The sequence below is a fragment of the Halichoerus grypus genome, chromosome 6 (assembly GCF_964656455.1).
Source record: "Halichoerus grypus chromosome 6, mHalGry1.hap1.1, whole genome shotgun sequence".
NCBI classification, from domain to species: domain Eukaryota; kingdom Metazoa; phylum Chordata; class Mammalia; order Carnivora; family Phocidae; genus Halichoerus; species Halichoerus grypus.
This window is the reverse complement of record NC_135717.1, coordinates 83700838-83714015: the sequence shown is the minus strand read 5'-3', so window position 1 is coordinate 83714015 and position 13178 is coordinate 83700838.

The window sequence follows — 13178 nt, the reverse complement described above, 5'->3', positions numbered from 1 at the left end:
ACTGCACCAAAAATCGTAAGACACCTAGGAATAAACCGAACCAAAGAGGTAAAAGATCTGTACTCTGAGAACTATAGAATAATTATGAAAGAAATTGAGGAAGACACAATGAAATGGAAAAACATTCCATGCTCATAGATGGGAAGAACAAATATTGTTAAAATATCTATGCTACCCAAAGCAATCTACACATTCGATGCAATCCCTATCAAAATACCACCAGCATTTTTCACAGAGCTGAAGCAAACAATTCTAAAATTTGTACGGAACCAGAAAAGACCCTGAATAGCCAAAGTAATGTTGAAAAAGGAAACAAAAGTTGGAAGCATCACAATTCTAGACTTCAAGATGTATTACAAAGCTGTAATCATCAAGATAATAGTACTGGCACGAAACAGAGAACCCAGAAATTGACCTTCAACAATATGGTCAACTGATCTTCAACAAAGCAGGAAAGAATACCCAATGGAAAAAAGGCAGTCTCTTCAACAAACGGTGTTGGGAAAACTGGACAGCCACATGCAGAAAAATGAAACTGGACCACTTTCTTACACCATACACAGAAATAAATTCAAAATGGATAAAAAAGCCTGGCCCTGCTCCTGGTCAGAGATTATGAAATGCAGTGATTCCAAGTGGAATAATTTTTATGTTGAACAGATGACCTTTGATGGCCGTGACTATGTATCCTCAGTGCCTGTCTTATAACTGGGACTTAAAACTTTTTGCTAAGTAAATGAAGTAATATTTCCCCAAACCTGTGCTTTTGAATTTTGTAGAGAAATGTTTAGTGTTCCCTGAAATAATCCCCATTTTATTGGCTTTCCATGAATGAAGCAATTTTTTTAAAATCCAATTTTGGTTTTTTGCTTTCTAAAATTGAAGTATTTCTGTAATTTAGTTGGTACCTATGAGGTTTAAAGCAGGGACTATTTAGGGTGCAAATCACTGATTTTGTTCTTTGTTATCAATTATAAAACAAAATTTATAAGGAGAAAGACATAACTTGATTAAACCAAGAATCCTTAATTATCTAAACATTTTAATTGTCTTTGGTGCAAAGTGATCCAATCTGAAGCTTTGGAGGTACCTATAACATAATGCCACGGTGAGTACACGTAGGAAATGTGTTTTGTTAAGATTTTTTTTTGTTTTCATACAATTTGTTGTTTGTAGTTGTAATGTAGAGGTTTTTTCTAAATTGAAGTTAATTATAAAGTTAAAATTGGACCACTCTGCAGTAAAATTCTAAGATAAAATTGCTGTAAATTAAGGAGATGTATGCTCCAGTGTTTAATTACTCCCTAAAAGATTTTATGTTGTCCTTTGGCCAGTTGGCTAATAACATGGGTACGCAAGAGGTTAAGGTGCGCCTTTCCAGTTATCTAGTTAGTCTTGTCTTTTACAGGAAAGAATAGATTCTGAATATGTAAATATAACGTATGTGTTTATTGAATAATGCAAATAATTTTCTGCCTTATACTTTTTATATAATTTCCTGCTTGATGATTTTACATATTTTATCATCTTTATCTCCATGGCACTTGTGAAGTAGAGATGAAGTCAACCCAATTGTGGACAGGCGTGATGGCAGTCTCCAGTGTGCTGAGGATGTTTTCCCAAAGCACCACTTACCAAAACATCCCTGGACACAAATACAGATTTTTAATATTCATTCATGTTCAGTTGCTTCTTGTGACTTTTGGCCTACCTATCTAACCGTTTGGGATTTTGATACCTGACTCTGGTCACAGAAAGATTAATGTTTCCCCTCCACTTTATGTCATCTCAAAAATCTGACCAATGTATCCTACAGCCAAATAAATGAGCTAATTGTCAGTTGTGCATATTTTCTAAGAAGATATTTGCATAAGGGGAAACACTGGAATGAAATAGGAAGTTCAGGCTATCCTCCTCGTTTCTTTTGGGCTTTGTCCACAGAGACCTTAGTAATCACATTTGTGATTACCAGACTCTCTCTTCCTTTGGCTATATTTGGTCTAGGCTATAAAATCCAATTTTCTCTCTCAGGGATTCTGAATTTGAGCTGAGACACATAGGGACTGGTTTTAAGAATCAAACCTTGTTGATGGCAGGGCCCTAGGTTTAAGATCCAAATACGTTTGTGTCTGTGATTTCCCAAGCTACCTTGGTTCACACTTATGGAAGCCTGGTTGTTCATCTCCTTCTTGGATTCTGTGAAATGCATGAGCAGCCATCTTATACATTTATTTTTTCTTTAGCAGTTTTTAGTAGGCTTCTATTATTGGCGAATGAAAAAACTTAACATAAATAATAAACAGGGTATACAGACAATAAAAAGTAGGAAGATGACAATCTGGGAAGGATTGGCATGCAGTCTAAATATATGGTGGTTTGGGGGAGCAGCTATAACCTTAAAATGAAAATTAAGTATGCCCTTGACTATAAAAGAAATATAGGTGTAAGTGTCTAATCTCTGTTTCTTGTGGATTTCATCTTCTGTACATAGACCCAGTCAGTAGCCTGGAAGTATGGATGCTGTCTACACAACTTGAAGAAAGTTCTTTGGTTAATGTCTTTGACTACAGTCTGGCCTCGAGATTGTGTCCACAGCGTTTGTGGGAAGAAAAGCAGAGCTTTAATGTTGGTCTGGACATATTCACTCATAACCATTTCTGGTTTGCTCTGGCCTGTCTGACCTCTGAGAAACATATTGTCCCAGGTTAGGGCTCTTTACTTGCTGAACCAAAGAGGAAGCTGTGGGTTCCTATTGAGTCATTGGATTGTTGCTGTGTTTTCCATCCTGTTTGCCTATGTTGGTTTCCTCACCATTGTTGTTGGTGTACATCTTTCCTTTCTCTGCGTCTTGCACAGACTCTTTTTTTTCCCCAGTGTATTCCAGTCTGCTCTCCATACTAAACATGTTTTTATTTCTTTTTAGTCTTTTTAAAAAAATTATGTCAGCTAGTATTTATTCTGTTAGTGGCTTTTTATCCGATAAAATGTTTTTCTTTTCTCAGAGGACTATAACCTAGTGGTTAACTGTATGGGCTGGAGTGCCATATTACCTAGATCTGAATTCCAGTTCTAGCATACTCTATGCAGGAGCTCAGGCAAGTTTTTAACTTTTCAAAGACTTAGATATGTTATTTGTAAAGGGGGAAATAATAGTACTTACTTGATTGTATGGAGAGTAAGCAAGTTAATTTCTGTTCAGTGCTTAGACGAGTGCCCGGCATATCAACAAATATTAACTATTGATGCTTTAGATGTATGTTTTAAATAATGCTCCAAGGTTACAGCTAGTGTAGCTGGCACTCATATTCCCCCAGGTGTATTGCTTGGGTTACTTGTATTAGCTTTTTTTTGACCAATGTTTAAATGAAGTATTCAAAACCTTTCTCAAACAGCCGAAATCATTATTTTGTTTTTATAAAATACTTAATTGTTTGAGAAATCCCTGAGGTATTTCCAGCTTTGGAAACTGTGGATATAGCTCATCTTCTTCATTAATGTGAAAAGCACATGGTTTTTGAGCTGTCATAACCGAAGTCTGTAAAACAAGCCAAATTTGTTTTACTCCCTTGTTTACAATGGCTATCTTCATCAAAACCGAATACTAAGATGCCTTCGTTTACATTTTCTAAATCATGATGAATGCTCTTTAGAAGCTAATTTCAAAATATCTTGTGCTTGCTTTAGTGACAATCATTAAAATGAAGCTCATTAGTTAGTAGTGGACACCTGTTGTCCTCTACTTTCAATGAGGTACATATGTACCTCTTTTCCAATCTGTGGGGAGTGTATTCCTTCTTTCTAGAAGACATAGAGAGCTGACCAATGGCTTGAGTATGCCATTGACCTGCTAATTTGAAATTTTATAGCATTACTTCAATTCATGAATTTCAAACATTACTCTTGCTTGGCTTTTTGCTTCCAATAACTTGAGTGATCCTGCCTTTACTACTATCATTAAGGGCTTTTTGGTCTCATTTGCATGATTTCAATTTAAGAACATTTGTGCAAGAGAAACTATTTTCCTGCGTGGTAATAATAATGATGGTGACTACTCATACAGTATTTAACTTACACTGGTATGGTCAATGCTAGTTTTCAAAGTTCCTTAAAATAATTTGCATAATTTTATTATGATCCCCTCATTGAGGATGGGATAAAGAAAAGCTAAAATTTTGTCCTTAGGGATTATAAACTCTAAGTTTTGACATACTATGTCAGAAGTGTGTGGGTGTGGTAGGGGGACACACTAAAGGTCCAACAAAATATTTGGATAATGAATCAAAGACAACCTGTATGGCCACCTTGTTAGGAATCAGTCTACACATCATCCATACTTGTCAGCCACTTTCTTCTCCAGGCTTTCCAGCTGCATCCACCAATGTCAACCTCCTACACACAGTCTTGCTTAGTTTTTGAGTTAACCTGAGAAATCACAAAAGACATCAACTCCTCTAATTTGTAGGCTTGAAATTAATTTTGCTGTTGATAGACCTGATATATACTGTGCGCGGTACATGCATTGTATATGAATTTTGAAATTCTCTACCCTATCCTCATGCTGTCCGCAAATACACCCATTTTTTGGATCCATTAAATATGATTAGGTTTCTGCCTCAGTTTTTAATGCCCACGACTCTGGGTTTCTGCTGAGTTTTGGGCCCTGAGCTAAAAATTTCTTAATTGACTCTCAATCTTATCCTTTCTAATCCTCTCCCCTAACTGTTCTCCAAACCTAAAAGCATGTATTATCAAGACTCTCAGTGCTCATACTTGTCTGATTTCAGCTACGACCATTGGCTTGAACATTCTCTTGCACCTGAGTCATGACTCCAGAGTTTGGCTTCCTCAGAGATTGACAATATCTTCAACCATGGCTGAGTTAGACATGCTTTCTGGTCACTGTATAACTGATTCCTCATTCTTATTCCTGTGCTCTAATGCACTCAGAGAGGTTAGTTAGCTTTTGCCATTATAATACTCTAATCTCTTGAACTAACTTATATACTCTTGCCAATTTGGGTAGTATGGAATAGCAGAAAGAATGCAAACTCTGCAATCATAAAGGTCTATCGTCAAATAAAGTATGCACAAGATGATAATTCAAATAGTATAAAAGAGTTCATGGTGAAAAGCAATAGTCTCTCACATCATCCTTTCCTACCCTAACCCTACTATGCACAGGTAAATTGTTTTAGCTGTATCCTTTCTTTCTTTCTTTCTTTCTTTTCTGGTGATGTTTTCCATGACTCTAAATATCTCTATTTTTGAACATTATAATTTAGTACTCCTTGCTCCCCTAATTCTTTTTTACTTTCCTTCTATTTTCACTTTTTCTTCAAATTTTGAAGATTGAATGATTATTACTTTCAGTTATTAATTTATTGGTTAGTTTTTTAAAAAAGATTTATTTATTTATTTATTTATTTGAGAGAGAGAGAGAGAGCACGGATGGAGGGAGGCGCAGAAGGAGAGGGAGAGATTCTCAAGCAGACTCCCTGCTGAGCACAAGAGCCCGTCATGGGGCTTGATCTCACAACACTGAGATCATGATTTGAGCTGAAACCAAGAGTTGGACACTCAACCGACTGACCCACCCAAGTGCCCCTGTCAGTCACATTTTTCATTTTACCTTGTCAAGGTTGTTGGCATTCACATTGTATACTACAGTCATGATCAAGTGTCCATGTTTTGTACAGAGGCTAATTCTAATCAACAAACTTACATGATCATGAATCTTTTGGGCCAAAAGATGGGCTAAGATTATGTATAGGTCCCATGTCTCAATTTTGATTTATTTAGAGAAGATTGCTCCTTTCAATAAGGTCAAATGGATTCTATTTGCTTAGATTCTAAAGTTATTTTAACTGAAGTTACATTTTAATTTGCTTCCTAATTGGACTCTACTTTGTCATACAGCTTTTTCCCCTGGTATTGCTAATTGCCTTTTCTTGTATATCCTGCTTCTGTTATGCTCTTATTTTTCAACCCTTCCAATTAGTGTGCCTCTTATATGGCATTCAGCTTTAATCTGGTTTTCTCAGAACCCTCCTTCTGCTGCCCTGTACTGGACCCATTGCTATTCACAGTGGCCATCCAAGGACTTCCCTTCCTGGCTCTTCTGGTTAGATCTACTGTTTCTTATACACTGTGCCTTTCTTTTTGTTGCTGTGGGCATAACTTTTTGTCTACAAACTTAAATGTGCAAATAATTTCACATTTTTAAGTAAAAATAAATCTGATTCTGAAATTCTGGTATGCCAGCTGGTTAGAAACTCAGTCTCAGTCATCTTGGGGCTCCTCTCCCCTCACTGCAGTTGCAGGAGGATCCAGGAAGCTTATGTGTTGTCCAGTAAAAAAGAGAGGGACTCTTAATCTTCAGTGCATTGTGGTCACCACTGCTTGTACCATTGTTTAAGTTTGTGTGGGATCTGGGTAGCAGATGGCATCAGATTTTCTGTGACAACAGTCCGGTTTCTCTCAGTGAACTAAAGCTTTTCTTCTCTGAAGTCTATCCACTTTGGGGATCTCTGTCAGGATGCAGAGTACAATTCCTTAAGGTTACTGGAATGTGACAACTTTTATTCACATCTAAGTCTTTTTTTTTTTAAAGATTTTATTTATTTATTTGACAGAGAGAGAGAGAGAGAGAGAGAGATATCACAAGTGGGCAGACAGGCAGGCAGAGGGAGTGGAAGAAGCAGGCTCCCTGCTGAGCACAGAGCCCAATGTGGGGCTCGATCCCAGGACCCTGGGATCATGACCTGAGCTGAAGGCAGATGCTTAACCATCTGAGCCACCCAGGTGTCCCTGTTCACATCTAAGTCTTTGGAAATCTCCCTTCTATCTCTTTATTTGCCCTTTAGACGAATCACTCCAAGCATCACCATCTTCTGAAAAACAAAGGGGAGAAAGGGATATTGTTCGTTACCAGGAACTTTTTCTTTTTGGCCCTGTACCACATACCTTCCCTGAAGTGAGAAAACATAGACCTGGTGACCTAGGAAGGTGTAATTTCGTTATTTCTAGTACCCATTTAAAATGGTAAAAAATCAAAGATCAACTTTATTTCTTTCTTTTGAGGAGATCTGTATTTTTTTCTCTCTGGAAGAGTTTAGGGCCCTTTCTTGATGCTCAATCTTTTAAAATACTTTGAGGCTATGAGCATTAGTTTGTCATTTTTATGTATTTGCTTTTCATAACATTATTTTAGAACAAAGAATGAGAGAAATTTCTTGTAAAATACCGAGTCTCTGTCACATTTGAAAGGGACCCTGTTTCATCTAATTAGTGACTCATTTACTAATTATGCAACCTCATATTGTCCCTAAATCTCCCAGCACTTGTGGGATGTGGTGGGACAAACAATGCTTACTCATCTTCTAAGTCATCCCTTCCTCCAGATGCCTTCTTTCCTTCCTCTGCAACCCTACTCCAGCCCCAGTCTGGGTTGTGTGCTCCCATTTTTCTTCATTATTATCCACTAATTCTTTCTGGGTAGTATTCATTAAATATATAAGCATTTGTTGAAAATCTGTTTTTCCCAATACAGTGTCAGCATTAGGATGGGTAATTTGGATTTATTTTGCCCATGGCCTTTTCCCCCGTGCCTAGAAAAGTCCCTGGTACATAATAGGTACACTGTGGAATTAGTGAAAAACAATGTTCCCTCTTGTATTCCCAGAAACTACATAGTGCTTAGCACATAGTAGATACTTTCCAAATATTTGCTACCAATCAACGGATTCATTTTTATTTTCATCACCTTCCTGGCCTTGGTTTCTTCATCAGGAATTTCCCTGTTATGTTTATTTCCTATATATCTTTTTCAGGTTCCATCATCAGGATGAGTCCAAACACTTTGAATGCAAAGAATTACTTCTTTGCTAAGTTTTGATGGAAGATTTGAGGTTGAAATGTTTCTTTCACTCTAGAGCAATAATTCATCTGTGAGATACTGTGGGACAGGCTGACAAAAGCCATTAAAGTGAAAATGGCAAAAACCAAAACGCATAGCGTGGAGGGGATTGCACAACCCAAAAGAATGCACAGCTCAGAATTTTCTCAACTAACAGGCTTTGCAATAATGCACTGTGAAGTTTTGAATAGCAGATTATTCTGGATCCTGCACTCTAACAAACCTCAGGCTTGCATTCCATAGACTCCTCTCCATTTCTGGGCCTGGTTGCTACACATTGGTTTGCTTATTTGGTAGGGTTGTCTGACCAACCTCTTAATGAATTTAGTAGCCTGATTTGATTTTCATACCACTTAAAAAAAAGAATTTATTTATTTATTTAGAGTGCAAGCAGGGGGAGGGGCAGAGGGAGAGGGAGAGAGAAAATCCCAAGCAGACTCCCCGCTAAGCGCAGAGCCGGATATGGGGCTCAATCTCAGGACCCTGAGATCATGACCTGAGCTGAAAACAAGAGTTGGACACAACTGACTGAGCCACCCATGTGCCCCTTCATACCACTTTTTTGAAGGATGTTTGCCCTTTTTTATTCTTGTTTTTACTTCAAAGAAATAATAATTTTTATCATATAGGTGTTTATTGTTATGAACTTCTCTATTAAAACTGCTTTTGTTGCATCCCGTGAGTTTTTCTATGTTGTATTTCTTTTTATATTTCCATTTTCATTTGGTTCAAGACATATTTTGATTTCTAGTTTGATTTCTTTTTTTTAATTTCTTTTTTTGACCCATTGGTTAAAACATTATTTTATGGTGTGTGAAGTATGCCATAATCAAATAATAATAATGATTCCTTTTTTTTTTAACATTCCCCCAAAGGTATTTATTTATTTATTTTTTAATCAGTGAGGTTTTTTTTTAATTATGTTATGTTAGTCACCATACAGTACATCATTAGTTTTGATGTAGTGTTCCATGACTCACCGGATATAACATCCAGTGCTCCATGCAGTACATACCCTCCTTAATACCCATCACCGTATGGGCTCACCCATCCCCCCACCCCACCCCTCTAAAACCCTCAGTTTTTTCTTGGAGTCCATAGTCTCTCATGGTTCGTCTCCCCCTCCAATTCCCCCTGCTTCGTTTTTCCCTTCCTTCTCCTAATGTCCTCCATGCTATTCCTTATGTTCCACAAATAAGTGAAACCATATGATAATTGAAGATTTCTTTAAATGAAATGGACTACATTCCCTAATCAAAAGATATAGAGTGACTCAATGAATAGTATGTATGCATATAGGAGCATGTTGTTTAACCTCATATATTTGTGAATTTTTCAGGTTTTTTCTTGCACTTGATTTCTAGATTTATACCATTGTGGTCAGAAAAGATGCTTAATATGATTTCAATCTACTTAAATTTATTAAGACTTGTTTTGTAGCCTAACATGTGATCTCTGCTAGAGAATGTTCCATGTACACTTAGGAAGAGTGTGTATCATGCTGCTCTTGGATGGAGTGTTTGGTACATGTGTGTTAGGTCCATGTGTCGTTTAAGTCCAATGTTTCTTTATTGATCTTCTGTCTGGGTGATCAATCTGTTGTTGAAAGTGGGGCATTGAAGTCTCCTACTATTATTGTACTGCTGTCTATTTCTCCCTCCAGGCCTGTTAATATTTGCCTTATATATTTAGGTGATCCTATGTTGGTTGCATAAATTCATCTCCCCCTCTGAGTCCCCCCCCCTTCATTTTTCCCTTCCTACTATCTTCTTCTTCTTCTTCTTCTTCTTTTTTTTTTTTTTTTAACATATAATGTATTATTTGTTTCAGAGGTACAGGTCTGTGATTCATCAGTCTTACACAATTCATGGTGCTCACCATAGCACATACCCTCCCCAATGTCCATCACCCAGCCACCCCATCCCTCCCACCCCCTACCACTCCAGCAACCCTCAGTTTGTTTCCTGAGATTAAGAGTCTCTTATGGTTTGTCTCCCTCTCTGGTTTCATCTTGTTTCATTTTTTCCTTCCTTCCCCTATGATCCTCTGTCTTGTTTCTCAAATTCCTCATATCAGTGAGATCATATGATACTTGTCTTTCTCTGATTGACTTATTTTGCTTAGCATAATACCCTCTAGTTTCATCCATGTCATTGCAAATGGCAAGATTTTGGGAGGTTTTCTTTGATGGCTGCATAATATTCCATTGTATATATATATATATATATATATATATATATATATATATATATACCAATCTTCTTTATCCACTCATCTGTTGATGGACATCTGGGCTCTTTCCATAGTTTGGCTATTGTGGACATTGCTGTTATAAACATCGGGGTGAATAGGCCCCTTCAGATCACTACATTTGTATCTTTGTGGTAAATACCCAGTAATGCAATTGCTGGGTCATAGGGTAGCTCTATTTTCAACTTTTTGAGGAACCTCCATACTGTTTTCCAGAGTGGCTGCACCAGCTTGCATTCCCACCAACAGTGTAGGAGGGTTCCCCTTTCTCCGCATCTTCGCCAACATCTGTCATTTCCTGACTTGTTAATTTTAGCCATTCTGGCTGGTGTGAGGTGGTATCTCATTGAGGTTTTGATTTGTATTTCCCTGATGCTGACTGATGTTGAACAGTTTTTCATGTGTCTGTTGGCCCTTTGAATGTTTTCTTTGCAGAAATGTCTGGTCATGTCTCTGCCCATTTCTTGATTGGATTATTTGTTCTTTGGGTGTTGAGTTTGATAAGTTCTTTATAGATTTTGGATACTAGCCCTTTATCTGATATCTTTTCCCATTCTGTCAGTTGTCTTTTGGTTTTGTTGACTGTTTCTTTTGCTGTGCAAAAGCTTTTTATCTTGATGAAGTCCCAATAGTTCATTTTTGCCCTTGCTTCCCTTGCCTTTGGCGATGTGTTTAGGAAGAAGTTGCTGCAGCTGAGGTCGAAGAGGTTGCTGCCTGTGTTCTCCTTTAGGATTTTGATGGACTCCTGTCTCACACTGAGGTCTTTCAACCATTTTGAGTCTATTTTTGTGTGTGGTGTAAGGAAATGGTCCAGTTTCTTTCTTCTGCATGTGGCTATCCAATTTTCCCAACACCATTTGTTGAAGAGACTGTCTTTTTTCCATTGGACATTCTTTCCTGCTTTGTCGAAGATGAGTTGACCATAGAGTTGAGGGTCCATTTCTGGGCTCTCTATTCTGTTCCATTGATCTGTGTGTCTGTTTTTGTGCCAGTACCATACTGTCTTGATGATGACAGCTTTGTAATAGAGTTTGAAGTCCGGAATTGTGATGCCACCAGCTTTGCTTTTCTTTTTCAACATTCCTCTGGCTATTCGGGGTCCTGAACACCTACAAACTCAACAAGAGATATAATTCTCCTTTTTGATGGGGTCTTTGTCTGGTTTTGGGATCAAGGTAATGCTGGCCTCATAAAATGAGTTTGGAAGTTTTCCTTCCATTTCTATTTTTTGGAACAGTTTCAGAAGAATAGGTATTAATTCTTCTTTAAATGTTTGGTAGAATTCCCCTGGGAAGCCACCTGGCCCTGGGCTCTTGTTTGTTGGGAGATTTTTTTATTACTGCTTCAATTTCTTTCCTGGTTATGGGTCTGTTCAGGTTTTCCATTTCTTCCTGGTTCAGTTTTGGTAGTTTATAGGTCTCTAGGGGAGATATAGTTTACATACCATATAATTCAGTCACTTAAAGCACACAGATCAATGGCTTTTTTTTGCATATTCACAGATTGGTGCAAATTTCATCCCAATCAATTTTAGAAGATATCATTACCTGAAAAAAACCCACCTCACACCACTTAGTCATTACTCCAAAATCTATACCACCACCCCCTGCCCTAGGCAACCACTAATCTACTTTCCGTATTTATGAATTTGCCTATTCTGGACACTTCATATAAATGGAATCACACAATATGTGGTCTTTTGTGATTGACTCCTTTCACTTAGCATAATGTTTTTGAGATTCATCCATATTGTAGCATTTAGCAGTATTTCATTCCTTTTTATTGCCAAATAGTATTCTGTTGTATGGATGCAACATTTTCCGCTCAGTTTTACTGAGATAATAGTTGGCATATAACATTATGTAATTTTAAGGTATACAATGTATTGATTGGATGCATTTATAAATAGCAAAATGATTACCACTGTAGTATTAGCTACCACCTCCATCCTGTCACATAGTTGCCATTTCTTTTGTGTGGCAAAAATGTTTAAAATCTATTTTTTAGAACATTCAAGTATATACAATATTATTAGCTAATATCACCATGCTGTACATTAGACTGTTAATCTCACACCTGGAAGTTTGTACCATTTGACCAATATGTCCCCATTTCCCCCATTCCTCAACCCTTAGTAACCACTACTCTCTCTGTTCCTTAATTTGTCATTTTTTGATTCCACACATAAGTGATATCGTACAGTATTTATCTCTCTCTGCCTGACTTATTTCACTTAACTTAATGCCCTCAATTTCCATCCAAATGGTTTCAAATGGCAGGATTTACTTCTTTCTCATGTTTGAATAATATTCCATTGTATGCTTATACCATATCTTCCTTATCCATTCGGCTATTGTGAATAATGAATATAGTAGTGCAGATATCCCTACAATATTCTAATATATAAGAAACCAGAAGTAGTATTACTGGATCATATGGTAGGTCTATTTATAATTTTTTGAGGAACCTCCACACTTTTCCATAGGGGCTGTACCAATTTGCATTCTTACCAACAGTGCACTAGGGTTCCCTTTTCTCCTTGTTAACAGTTGCTATCTCTTTTCTTCTTTTTTTTTTTTAAAGATTTTATTTATTTATTTGACAGAGAGACACAGCGAGAGAGGGAACACAAGCAGGGGGAGTGGGAGAGGGAGAAGCAGGATCCCTGCAGAGCAGGGAGCCCGATGCGGGGCTCGATCCCAGGACCCTGAGATCATGACCTGAGCCGAAGGCAGACGCTTAATGACTGAGCCACCCAGGCGCCCCTCTTTTCTTCTTAATATAACCTTAATTTTAACAGGTGTGAGGTGATATCTCATTGTGCTTTTTTTTCCCACTGTGCTTTTGATTTGCATTTCCCTGATAATTAGTGATGTCGAGGACCTTTTCATGTGCCTCTTGGCTCTCTGTATGTCTTTGGAGATTATTCAGTTCCTCTGCCTCTTTTTAAATTGGGTTGTTAGGGTTTTTTTGCTATTGAGTTGTATTAATTCTTTATATTTTTTAGATGTTA